We start from the raw sequence: 12,656 nt of genomic DNA, 5'->3' as shown, positions 1-12,656 counted from the left end.
GTAGCAAGGGTAGAAGAGCAGGTTCGGCGCCCCGTCTCCACTGCAGTGCTCCAGTAGGTACATGAGCAATCTTCCAACCCAAAGACATACGTATATATATTTTTAAATTAACCAAAGTTGCCAATTTGATTTTTCTTGATATGTGATACAACTTATTTGTTTAGCAATTTTTGTACCATTATTTTCAGCTATGCAGGTAGTTATTGGCATTCCAAGGCATAGAATAAACAGCATCAAAGGCCAAATGAGATTTTAAAAAGTTATCAGCATGAAAGGACAATTTAGGAAAACCCCACCAAGATATAGACATATGACATAAAATGCGCTATAAACATTGTTAGGACTCGTGCCTGTGCAGTGATGCTCTCCGAGGTGTACTGGCATGAGTCATGCCTGTTTGTACATGTTAATGAAGTTACAGTAGAGTCAGAGCTGGGGACGAAGTAGGGTGCACTGGGCTGGAGCAGAGTGGGGAAGGAGAGCCCTTTGCCTGCCATTAGCAACCTTTTTTCAGTGCGCCCTCGTTTTCCCAATTCCACGCACGAGAACCTTCTCCTGTCATGTTTGTTCCTTTCTATTCGGGAACCTTTAGATTTACATGTCTCTTGGGAAAGGCACAAGTACAAGAACAAAAACTAAACTAGGACTGAGTTAGCTACTCACACAAAGGACAGCTGGAGAGCTCAGGTGATCATCATTATCCATTTGGCTAGGCCTCCACAATAGTGTCGTAATGGAAGACCAACAACAGAGCTAGAGTTTACGTTGAGCTGGTGTTGCAGAATGCAGGGAGTAAGGCAGAGTAGGAGAGAGAGAATGTGTTTGGCTGTTTGCCAATGGTACAGGTAGATGCGGCTTTTAAGTGCTAAGGCCGAGTATGTTTTTCCTGAATTCTCTTAAGAAGTCACTGTAGGCACCGCCCACTCGCGCAGTTGAGCGCAAAACATGAAACTGCCGGATGAGAGTGTGTGTGTCAACGTGTTTAGGATCACTCAGTGGGTTGAGTAGATGTAGTAGAGATCTATCTTCAACCTACAGGGCCCAGGTTCCTCATCCTAGTACACTCGCTGCTCGGTTGAATATCATTGCACAATAATTGGATTATTTTACTCATCAGTGTAACCAAGTAATTCCTAATACCCAATGATTTTTTAAATTTTTTTTTTATTTGATTTGGTTTCATCAAACCTTTAGAATTTTAGACAGTAAAAAATACAAGAGAGAAATAGATCAATCATAGCAAAACTTCAAAGAAAAAAACAGGGAAAAAACAAAATCCAATTACTTAAAATTCCCAATGATAATCATTGTTCTCTCAAAACTCAAGTAGACCATGCTCGGCCTGAACCCTCTAAGAGGCTAGTACATACAATTTCCTGGAAGCAAAGGGATGTTTCCTTTGGCCAGATCTTTTAAATAGCTTCATAGGGTGGCCGGAATTGCTAGCATAAGACAGCCATGGAACCCCAATTCATTCATCCAAGGACATCATTTAGCATGTCATGGTAAACTGCGCTGTTTCCCTTAACCAGAACCAGACCGACAAAAACCCTACTGCTCGAATGCTTACCTCAGCATTCATAACAAGGGCAGATGTCCCCAGGATTAGCTGTGCACAAAGGAGTTCTTTAATCCGCTGGATGGGTGGCACAATCCCCTTGATTGCAGCTCTTCAGAACCCGGCATCCAGCACTCTAAAGTGGAAAAACCTAAATGCATCTTTTAGCTATATGGCCAAGAATACTCCCTCTAAGCACAGAATACCACTGGCTGTCTCTGCAAGTGTTATGGATTCCTGGATGACCCAGGACCCTGTGGACAAGAACCACATGCCCTGGCAGTCAAAGGCTCTTATACTCACAAGTACTCTACCACTGAAGAAAGCCCATTACAGTCAACTTGTTTGTTCGCTTGTTTATTTATTGTTTGCTTGTTAGGTGCTTATACAGCAAGTATAATACTGTTTCAAAGCGCCAAAGCGGGGGACTTTAAAACAAAAAACAGTAAGGGATCCTGCAGCGTCAGTTCCAACCCCCGTTTCAGGGACGGAACTGACGTTGCAGGGTCAGATGTAAAGCCGACAGTGAAAGGTAAGGGCGGGGGTGTATTGGTGGGAGGTTGGGAGGGAGGTGTGAATGTATTGGGGAAGAGGCGCAGAGGCAGGGGGAGGCTGTTCGACCACCTACCCTCTGTTTAGCTAAATGCTTTACACACAAAGAGTTGGTGCCAGAGGAATTTAGTGGTCTAGAGGGAGAGTACTTAGTAAGATAAAGTTGAAGATAGTGTGGTCCCCTGGCGCAGACACCCTTGTTGATGATGCAAAGGGTTTTGAATTCAATCTGAGGGTCAGCAGGAAGTTTGAGAGGAGAAGGTGCCCAGGATGCCTTGGGAAGATCAGCCAGTGAGAAAGGATGTCAGCCAGTCCAGTGCCGTTCTGAGATACCAAGGGTATCGTGGAGCCTTTGTATGAGGATGGAGTGGTTCACTGTGTGGTAGAGGAGAGATCGAGAAGGATGAGAACAGCAGGGGAATAGGAGTCCAGAGATGCAAACAGTTCTTCACAGGTATTCAGAAGAGCAGTTTCCGTGCCTCTGGATACTCAGAATCCAGATTGATGGACGTGGAGACCATCAATAAGTTCAGTGTGATAGTTGAATTGGGGCAATGGCAACTTCTCCAGCAGCTTCCCCAGGAAGGGGAAGATGGAAATAGAGCGGTGGTTGGCAGGGCAGGTAGGGTCTGCTGAAGGTTTTTTCAGGAGTGGATGCACGAGGAAGTGCTTAAGAGAGGAGGGGAAATATGCAGAGTTAAAAGAGTGATTGAAGAAATCAGTGAGTGTGGGCGCAAGAGAACCAATGTTATCCTTAATGGTCAGAGCTTCATGGAGCTGACAACTCTGGTAACTTCTTCAGGGGTGACAGGAGAGAAGGAGGAGAAGGAGGCATGTGGAGGGCGAGGGGCCACGGGAGGCAAGGGTGTGTGGGATGGGTTGGGAGGGTGGGAAGCAAGGGTGTTCATGATGTCCTTCGTTTTGGTGGCAAAGTGTGCGGCCAATGAGTTGCAGAGGGCCTGGGAAGGGGAGGAGGAGACTGCGGAAGGGTTGGCTAGTTCCCTGCAGATCTTGAAAGGTTCAGCCATGTTGCTGGATGCGCTGAAACCTTCAAACTGTCCTCTAGGAATAACTGGCTTCCTTTGGTGGAAGAACAGTTCCAGTCGCCAAAGCAATAGCAATAGGCTCAACTGGATGAGGCTGCGCTGCCCATAAACAGGATGCCGAAGCAATAGGCTCAAGTGTATGAGCCTGTGCTGGACATAAACCGAATGCCAAAGCAATAGGCTCAACCGTATAAGGCTGTGCCGCCCATATGCAAGAGGCCAAAGCAATAGGCTCAACCGTATGAGACTGCGCCGCCCATAAACAGAAGGCCCAAGCAATAGGCTCAACCATATGAGGCTGTGCTGCCCATAAACAAGAGGCCAAACAATAGGCTCAACTATATGAGGCTACGCAGCCCATAAACAGGAGGCCAAAGTAACAGGCTTAACTATATGAGGCGGCGAATCTCATAAACAGGAGGCCACAGTAATAGGCTCAACCATTTGAGGCGGTGCTGCTCATAAACAGGAGGTCAAAGCAATAGGCTCAATGGTATGAGGCTGTGCCGCCGATAAACAGAAGGCCAAAGCAATATGCTTAACCGCATGAGGCTGCGCTGCCCATAAACAGGAGGCCAAAGCGATAGGCTCAACCGCATGAGACGCAGCGGCCCATAAACAGGAGGTCAAAGCGATAGGCTCAACCGTATGAGGCTGTGTCACCCATAAACAGAAGGCCCAAGCAATAGGCTCAACTGTTTGAGGCGCTACTGCCCATAAACAGGAGGCCAAAGCAATAGGCTCAACCATATGAGGCTGTGCCGTCCATTAACAGAAGGCCAAAGTGATCGGCTCAACCGTATGAAGCTGCTCTGCGCATAAACAGGAGGCCTGGGAATATTTGCCCACCCATCTTTGAGGTGTCAGCTGATACTCCAAAACTACTCCCATCAATACATACAAAAACTGTGGCGCCAAGATGAAGCCCCGTTGGTGCTGTATTTCCCACATGTTATGCTTGATCACCGTCAATAGGGGAGGGTTAATGACTAGCTGCAAACGCTGGATGCATCTGTTTGGACCATTTATGCCAAGGTTATTTTGAAGGGCCTGACTCTTGCTAATGGAGTCAATCTGGCTTTAAGTAAGGTTTAGTAAAAAGAGAAAGTGAGCTTTTGCCCATTGAGATAACACTGGACACTTACCAGGCCAAATGATGATTTAGCAGAGGTGGCAATATTAAATGGAACGCAACCAATATGGACAGCCTGTGTTCTTACAATGAAAGTCTAGACTATACCAGAGTCAGCCATAGCGACTCTGCATGTATGGCCATGTTGGACCCCCTCCACCCCATACGAAGAGCACTTTTTGAGATGATTACAACTTTACCATAGTTCGACGAATCTTCACAACATTTTCCGTGGGCTCTATAATGTTGGGAAAGTTTTGTGAAGTTCTGTCCAGTGCGGGGGTGGGGCAAAGGGTTTGGCAAAACTCATCATCAACGCAAATTCTCAAGGGTCACCTTTTGCTCTCACCTCCTACAAAAAGTGCTGTATTGGCATTAAACAAGCACGAGAAGTTCCCACCTGGTCTGAACGGTGATCCCTTGTTGGTATGGTGAAAATCCGTCGTAAGGGGCAACCAATTTGGTCACCCCTTACTAGTTGAGCCAGATTCCAATGGCTATTCTGCTTGGTTTGGGTAGGGGAATGTGTTCCAAATGGCTGCTTTTGCAGCCTATTGAAATGTTTATTTTTATTGGGCAGGGGGGTGAGGGGAGTGCAGATGGCCCTGCATTGCCATAATTATAAAGGAGCACTCTATGGGCCCTGCGACCCTACTGAGGGTGAGGAGGGTGGAGGAGCAGATTGATGAAATGAAAAAAGTGTTTTTGTCAGCATGCCGTAGAACCAGTCCACGGGTCTTGTATAAAACACTCTGACTTAGTGTTTGTTTTCAAATAACCGTCATGGGGCACCCGTCAGCATCAATAGGGTGGGTGCGGGCATCTAGAGGATTCGAACCCTGCCCAAACTTACCTTGACCCCACAGACTTTGTCTGCAGACCAGTGGAAGTCTGGGGACCCAAGATGGCCAAAGGCCATGCCCTGAGCAATTTGAGCTAAGGACATGGTTGCAGGCCAGGCCCAACAACCAATCGGTTGATGTGGGAGCTCCTGTGGCATAGCCCAAGAGCATGAGGCCAGAGGCCATGCCTAGTGCACATTTTGGGTGGGAAACTAGGTCTGTGTGGGCTAATAGTAAGGAAAGGTCCTGCCATGGACATCGAGGTGCTTGGGGTGTGGCTGAAAGTCAGGTCCCTGCCAAAGTTGCCCTGGCCCATGCCCAGTGAATACATGGGTCATGGTTTAAGGACATTCCACAAGCAAAGTGGCAACTGGGCATGATAAAATGCACAGTGGCCTCGTGGGTGGTTGACCAGGTCTGAGTGGTTTGTAGTAGCCTGTGGTCCTGCCACGGCTACGGTGGGAGCTTGGGGTACAGCCAAAGGCAATGTGTTGGGCAAGCTGGCAACTGGTCTAGTGGCCAGGTGGGGTGGCTTGGGGTATCCAGGGCTCGGTTGGAAGAAATGCACCAGGGAAAGTTGCTTATTTGGGAGCACCACAGACTATGCCCCAGACAAAGTGCTCACTGGACATAGGTGCTAGGCCATACCCAGTGGACACAATGGGTCGTTGGAGGTGACCGAGGCAAAGCCAAAGGGCCTTGTGATCACTGGGCCCCCTTGGAGGTGGGGCTAGAAGTGGTAGTCCGTAGACCCCCCACCAATGGATGCGAGTACTGAAGGTGCTAGGTGTATGGCTGAATGTCAGTTATGCCCAATGGCCTAATAGAGTGGTTTGGGGACACTAAAGGCATGTCCTAAAGACATACTACAAGAGGTGGCTATGGAGCACTTCCATATGACCTGTCCAGTGGCCAAATCAAGCAGCGTGGGGATGTCAGAGGCTTAATCTTAACAAAGAAAGGTCGAGTAAACACCATACCTCTACCTTGAATGAAACGCGATTGGGACCATAATGGGACCAATCTGGAGACCATATACTACCAGAAAATCAGACAAAAAACAGCATCTATGTATAAATCTAGTTCTTTTGGATGCGAGTACTGTAGGATAGCAGGTGTCCCGATTATCACTAGTGCCCCCCATGAAGAGTGCGGGCCCAACTGAATCACAACCCCAGGCCGCACTGATCACTCGTGAGCACTCTGCGGAAGATCAGCACTTCATGGTTCTAGAAACCTGCTACCTATCCGACATAAACAGGGGACAAGACCCAAGGCAAAATGCAGAAGACAACATTCATATCCTGGTTCTTCCATGGAACCACTTAGATAAACTACTAAGACACACCCTGTGGGGATGATCTGGCTGCGAGAGACTCAATATTTGGTATTATCTACCTAGCCTTTGAAGCCCGATCACTGGCTTTCAAAAGCTTTCAAAAGCTGCCATCATAGCCGTCAAAATTACCCAGGGCAATTGCAGTATTCCCGACATCCCTGGAAGGATAATGGGCCAAGCCGGCACCACTGGAATTAGAACGTGTGAAGTGTAGCCTGGCCACACTGTACTCCTCCGTTGTCCCCCTGTTGCAGCTGTTTCAACATCAGTTATAAAGACAGAGCCTGCAAGTTCATTACATCCCCATATGCAGGGATCAAAAGGAGCTCAAGATAAGATCTCTATGACTTTAGGGTTCCAGGTTTGCAACCCAGATCTGCCTGGAGAGGCCTGCACCAAAGCATGAAAGCTACAGAAGCCTTGCTTCAAGCCTTAATTTAACTGTGTGTTGAAACTGACCATACCATAACAGAATAGTGTTTAAGTGCCCCCCCCACTCAACCCCCTGAATTAGAGAGGTGTAAATCATTCAACAGTTAACTATGGATCCCTAAACATTAATTACCCCCACCCCACCCCACCCAAGTGTATTCAACAGCAAGGCACCCTGAGGTTATGGCTAAAGTTAAGGAGTACTGGCAGGGAAACATTGAAGTAGTGGGGACCGATGGGCGTGAGCCAATGCCATGCAATGCTTAGTCTGTGAATTTGTTCATGGCAGATCTGGGTAAGTAATTGTCGGCAATATCGACTAGGCATGCTTTTAGCAATTTTTGTGATGTTATGTGTTGAAGGTGTTCGCCCTTAATTAGATTAAATTTGCTTTCTTTTTTGTAAGTGCTGGTTTGTAGCCTTGGATACAATAATTACAGAGAGCATGTATTTATCCAAAATTTGTAGACTTTGGATACAATAATTACAGAGAGCATGTATTTATCCAAAAGTATTGTTCATACACACACATACACAAACACGCACGCGCCCCCCCCCCCCACACACACACAATCACACACATTCTTGCTACTGAAACACAAACCAAACCGAAAATAGTATTTGGGGTTCACTGTCAGCAACATCTAATAGGGGTGCGACTGAAGGGGCCACAGTCGCCTTGTGCTCCTGAAAATGACATGCTTTGTCCCACCCCTTCTCCTGCTTCCTACCTGCACAGGTGGTGTCTTGGTGCTTAAGAGGTAAAACGCCTTCTTGTTGAGAACAAGGCAGCAGCAATCACTGAACGGACTTGCTTCAAAAATAATACATGCTGCTAAAGTTGCATAAATCAGCGTCAGACAATGGGTACTTGGGTGCGTCCACAATGTCTCCAAGATGTATTTATAGGACACACACAACAAAGCCATTGTTGTACCTCTGGGACGTGGCGCCTGTGGCAATCTATTTAAATATGTGACGTCCCACCTCCCCCTGCACCAGGATATACATGTCACTCGGGGCCATAGAGCAGACAGACAGGTTTCTGGAACACCCCCATGCATATAGTCTCTTGGGGGGGGGAGGTGGAGAGGAGGGGGTTTTCCATCACTCTGCCCTCAGACATCAGGTTGGGCGCCCGAAAAAACGCAGGCAACAGCTTTTAGTATGGAACTGGTTATAACTAAACACGCTGGGGGTTCTATATGAAAATCTCCCAAGGAAAATGTAGATAGCAAAAAGTCATTTTAAATAATTTAGTCATTCAATACAATCAATGCAAAGTGTGGAAATGTTGCCAGTAACAAGGTTGCCAAAAAAGCTATTCTTAAATACACAAAAGTACAAGGCAGTAACATTGACAATGACTAAAACCTTTGAAAAAACTGCACATTCATTCTAACTCATTTCCTGAACCCTCCCCTAACTCCAATTACAACCCAGAACACTTACAGAACACTAAACCTTCAGCGCGATAAAGCATTTTATTTGCATGTTACTCAATACAAAATCAATGGAAAACTAACTGTGAACCTTACTCCAACCCCATCAACAGCTTGCCGCAAAGTACATAGCCCTTGCCCTAATCCAAACCCTTGCTCTAATCTTAACCTTAGCCTTATCCTAATGCTTACTGTGCTTTAACCAGTAGGTTTATCCTAACCCCCATCTTACGCCAACATTACCTGCCCTCCCAAACTTCCCTTTCCCTTTCTTTAACTTTCACCCAAACCATAACTCTATTAGCCCTAGCCTTACCATAACCCCTGCCCTAACACTTACCCTGACACATATCTACCCTAGTGACTAATCAAACCCCAACATCACCGGCCCTGCAGCAACCACCCTGACCCTAATTCCAAACAAAATCTTTACACAAGCCCTACCCCTGTCATACCCCTAAACCAGGAAATCACGAGCCCACATAACCCTCCTTAAGGAGGGTTAACCCTAACAATTACCCTAGCAGCACTGCATTGTTGACTACTTTCCTGTAGCATTTTTTGACTCATTGTGCTTGGCAACTTTATCACTGCAGAGGTAATTTCACCACAACCTTTTCACTGACTACATTTCTGCTGGCAACATTTTCACTGGATACCAGGCTGGGCCCTTGGCACTACAAACTAACAGCCACCAAGTGGAAAAGTGACACTGGAACATTTTACATATCCCCTCCACCTGTTGAAGCAACATGCTCATATTGGTCTTAAAATACTCAGCCCCAGAACCTAGAAGCCCTCCAAATTCGTTCCCCAACATTCCATCTCCCCAGGCTTAAACGTCCAACTGCTCATCATTCAGGACTCATTCCTGGTGGTCATCAGGCTTCCAACAAGTCGGCATTACTGCTTAACGCCCGGGAGCATTCCTCATGTAAGAGACATGTTCAGGTCTACAAATCTCCGGCATTACACAACACTGAGAAATGAAACTCCCAGGGGGTTGTTATTCCCGCCTGCTCTCTTAAAAGCGTGAAGGATCTCACACTAGCTTCTTGCTGGTCAGCTACAAATAATGACAGGTGAAAGTATCCAGTCTGCACAACCCAGAAATATCAAATATGAGGAGATCACGCACAAGGAGAGGTCCTGCTGCATCTTTTCAGAACCCATAGATTTCCCTTTTCCTCACCCTGAAAGCATTACCTACTGCTGCAGAATTCTTAGTGGTGCCCTACCAAAGGAGGACAGGAGCCAGCACGCAAGCCCACTGTGTTCATAAACAACCTGGGTCTCTGCCCCTTTTATTGACTCCAATACACAACCATTAAAGCAATCATTTACTAGCAAATCATGTATCATGACTCAAACAGCAGTGACTATTCTATTTATCCAAACTTTACTCCAACAGGACACCCTCTTACTCAGTCCTGTATGAAAGGTGCGCGATAAGGGGTGTGGTAGAAATAGGCACACATTGAGCCCTTTTGCTGTACTCCATTTGATTAATGCCTGGTTAAGCTTTTATCACCTGCTTATATAGAGTGTATGCCCCTCTAGGGAAGGCTCAATAATCCGGGTACAGGAACGAGAGACAACTCACATGTTTTATGATGTTAGGTTTGAAAAGTAGAGTGTCAGCAAGGCACTGATGCGTCTTAAAGTAGTGGCAGACACCAGATATGACCAGGAGCAACAAATAAGCTTTAATATTAGGCAGGTATGGGGGCACATACATACAGTTCACATCTAACTTCATGGCACCCTTACTAGCCGAAGTCAGATCTTTCCTCCTAGCCCCTTCTCCACCACAGGACAGCTCTATTGAGAAAGCCGTCCTAGACACAGACTCTGCCCTCGCCTCTCCCTTTGAGCACCACTATCCTGCTTGCTTAGTTACCCCCCCTCACAAACAACTCAGCCTTGGAGAACCCTTCTAATCTGCCAACTCAGAACAACCTTGTGATTCCATCTGTGGCTACAAGGAAGCCCTTCCTACTCTACTACCCTGCACTCAGCAAAAACCAGTTGCTGCACTAACCTTATAGCCTCTGTCTGCTCCCACAAACGCAACTACCCAACACCAGATAGGTCATACTCACAGCTACCCTCCCTCACTCCAACCGTTCATCTCTCTCAGCCCACAACTTTGCCTCTTGTCTTTTCTCTAAAATATCAAAAATAAGAGACACTTTGGCTGCCTTCCCAACACCCTGCTTCTCCCGATCACTCTTTATCTCCACGCTTTCCTCTTTACTATCATTCTCAATTTATCAACTTTGAAAACCTCGGCACCAAATCACTATTGCATTTGGCTATAAAACAACTGGGGAGCATTGAAGCGTATCTGATCGGGTCAGAGAAAACAGACGACAGAGCATTAATTGCTCGCTTCCGTTTAGACAGTTTAGCCCTTGTAGTCTGTAAATCTACTCTCTGCCCGTTTTGTGGGACAGTAACGGAAACAGGCATTCGTTTTTTTTTAATGTCCCATGTTTCCCCATTTTCAGAATAAATGGATTAAACCACCTCTGATAATTTACAGGATTAGGCATTTGGACGCAGCCTTACATTCCCAAAGAGGTAAACTTTCTACAGGCTGCAATGAAAGTAAGGTGGGCAGTGAGCTGAATAGGATGCGATTTTAATGTGTACCCACACGCCCGTGTGTCAGGTCTTGTCTCATTTTATTAAGTGTGTGTGTAATTATTCAATTTTTCCAGCATGGATGTGTGTTATTAATCCCTCCCATTTTCCTCTATATTTGTGGTTCTGAGAACATTAAAATGCTTTTAGTTTATCTCGATTTGAACTGGTTTTAATTACCAAAAAGCTTACGTTTCTTTTACTGCCCTGCTGTATTTAGGTTTTGTCATCATGTACTTCCTGCCTGGTCTGTTTTCTTTCATGAATGTAATATTGTATTTGCTGTTTTTTAATTTTATGGCATTTAGCAGAATAAAGTATTGTGATTTAGGACTATCATTCCCATTAACATAAGGAAATCCTCTGGGCTGCGATCCATCTTGTGTCACTGTGGTCCCTTTAGGACCAACAAACCATCAAGGAAATTAAAGTTACTCACCGTAGTGACTAGAGTACTCATCCCCTTTACTCCATCCTTGTGGGCGTCCCCCAACATGAGAGCGGTACCGGAACATTTGGCAGTGAAAAATGTGAGCTACCCTTTGAATTGATATTTTATTTATATCGCGCTCGTACACAAGTGTGTCAGAGCGTGACAATGCAAGGGAGGGGAACAGGGGAGAACAAAACAACGATCTTACTACGCCCAGTGACATTGAGAACGTGCAAGTGCATGTCACACTCACCTCTGTCTCTGCAGGAGCGATGGATGAGCCTCCCTTGACCCAGAGTTCTCACTTCCCCTGTTTCACCCGGAGGTATACCTGTTAAATGTACTCTCAGACCTAAATTCACCCGATTCCCCTGGGCCCTTCCCTACTCTTTACTGTGTGCTGTGATGTCCCCTAAGGGCTTACCTTGATGTTTAGTAGGGTGTGCACCCCATCCTGCATTCGCAGGGGCGCTATTCACTCGTAGGGATGATGCCAATGTCTGTTGGCTGAGTTCTGATGCCACACGCTGTTCTGTGCCTTCACAGCACGGCAGAGTGTTCAATGTGCCAGTTTCCTCACTAGCTAGAAAGTCCTTTCCACAAAGTGAACGTTGCGCGGTGGATGTTAAGTGTCCGGAATTGTCCGTATTGTCCTTGTTTTGCCAAGGTATTTTTGGGTAAGTAGTAGAAGTCAGCCGCTGGTAGGTATGCGCAGCGTCATAGGTTCGAGCGCACCTGGTAATGTCTCTCCTTTTTCTCTTGCAGCAGTGGATTATGGAATACTAGCGCCTCGAGTCTGGGTTCAGCGCTACTGGAGACTCAGTAGTCTGGTAAGTATGCACCGCGCTATTGGAGAGAGCGCAGTGAATAATGTCTCTGCGTTATTGGAGCGAGCGCAATGAGTAAAGTTTCTTTTTTCTTTTGCAGGTCTTTGAGCACTCACTATATGGACCTGGATTCCAGCGTAGCGGGAAGATTCGGTGAGTATGCGCAGCGTTACTGAAGTGCGCGCGCTAATGCAGTTCTATTTTGTGCTTACAGGTGCCGGTATAGGATTCCTCTCTTGACCGGAGAAAGCTGCGGCGTGGAGAAAGCACGGGGTAAGATCCAGCTGACCACAAAAGTGATGGGTGAAAGGTTTCGAATGAATCTAAACCACTGGCAATTGCTCTGGGCAACCTTCCACACCACCGTTTTTTAGCCCGCCTGCGCCATTGCAAAAGGGGACCAGCCA

The 12,656-nt window shown here is 46.5% G+C and overlaps 1 protein-coding gene across 2 annotated transcripts in view; it reads right to left on the bottom strand.

Moving 5' to 3' along the window:
* Positions 1-12,656, bottom strand: part of RBKS (ribokinase) — a 589,003-nt gene that overhangs the window by 288,298 nt on the left and 288,049 nt on the right. The gene's annotated exons all lie outside the window — the stretch shown is intronic.

Source organism: Ambystoma mexicanum, chromosome 4q, assembly GCF_040938575.1.
Source record: "Ambystoma mexicanum isolate Mex_15411 chromosome 4q, UKY_AmexF1_1, whole genome shotgun sequence".
Lineage (NCBI taxonomy): Eukaryota > Metazoa > Chordata > Amphibia > Caudata > Ambystomatidae > Ambystoma > Ambystoma mexicanum.
This window is presented reverse-complemented; position numbering and strand designations above follow the sequence as displayed.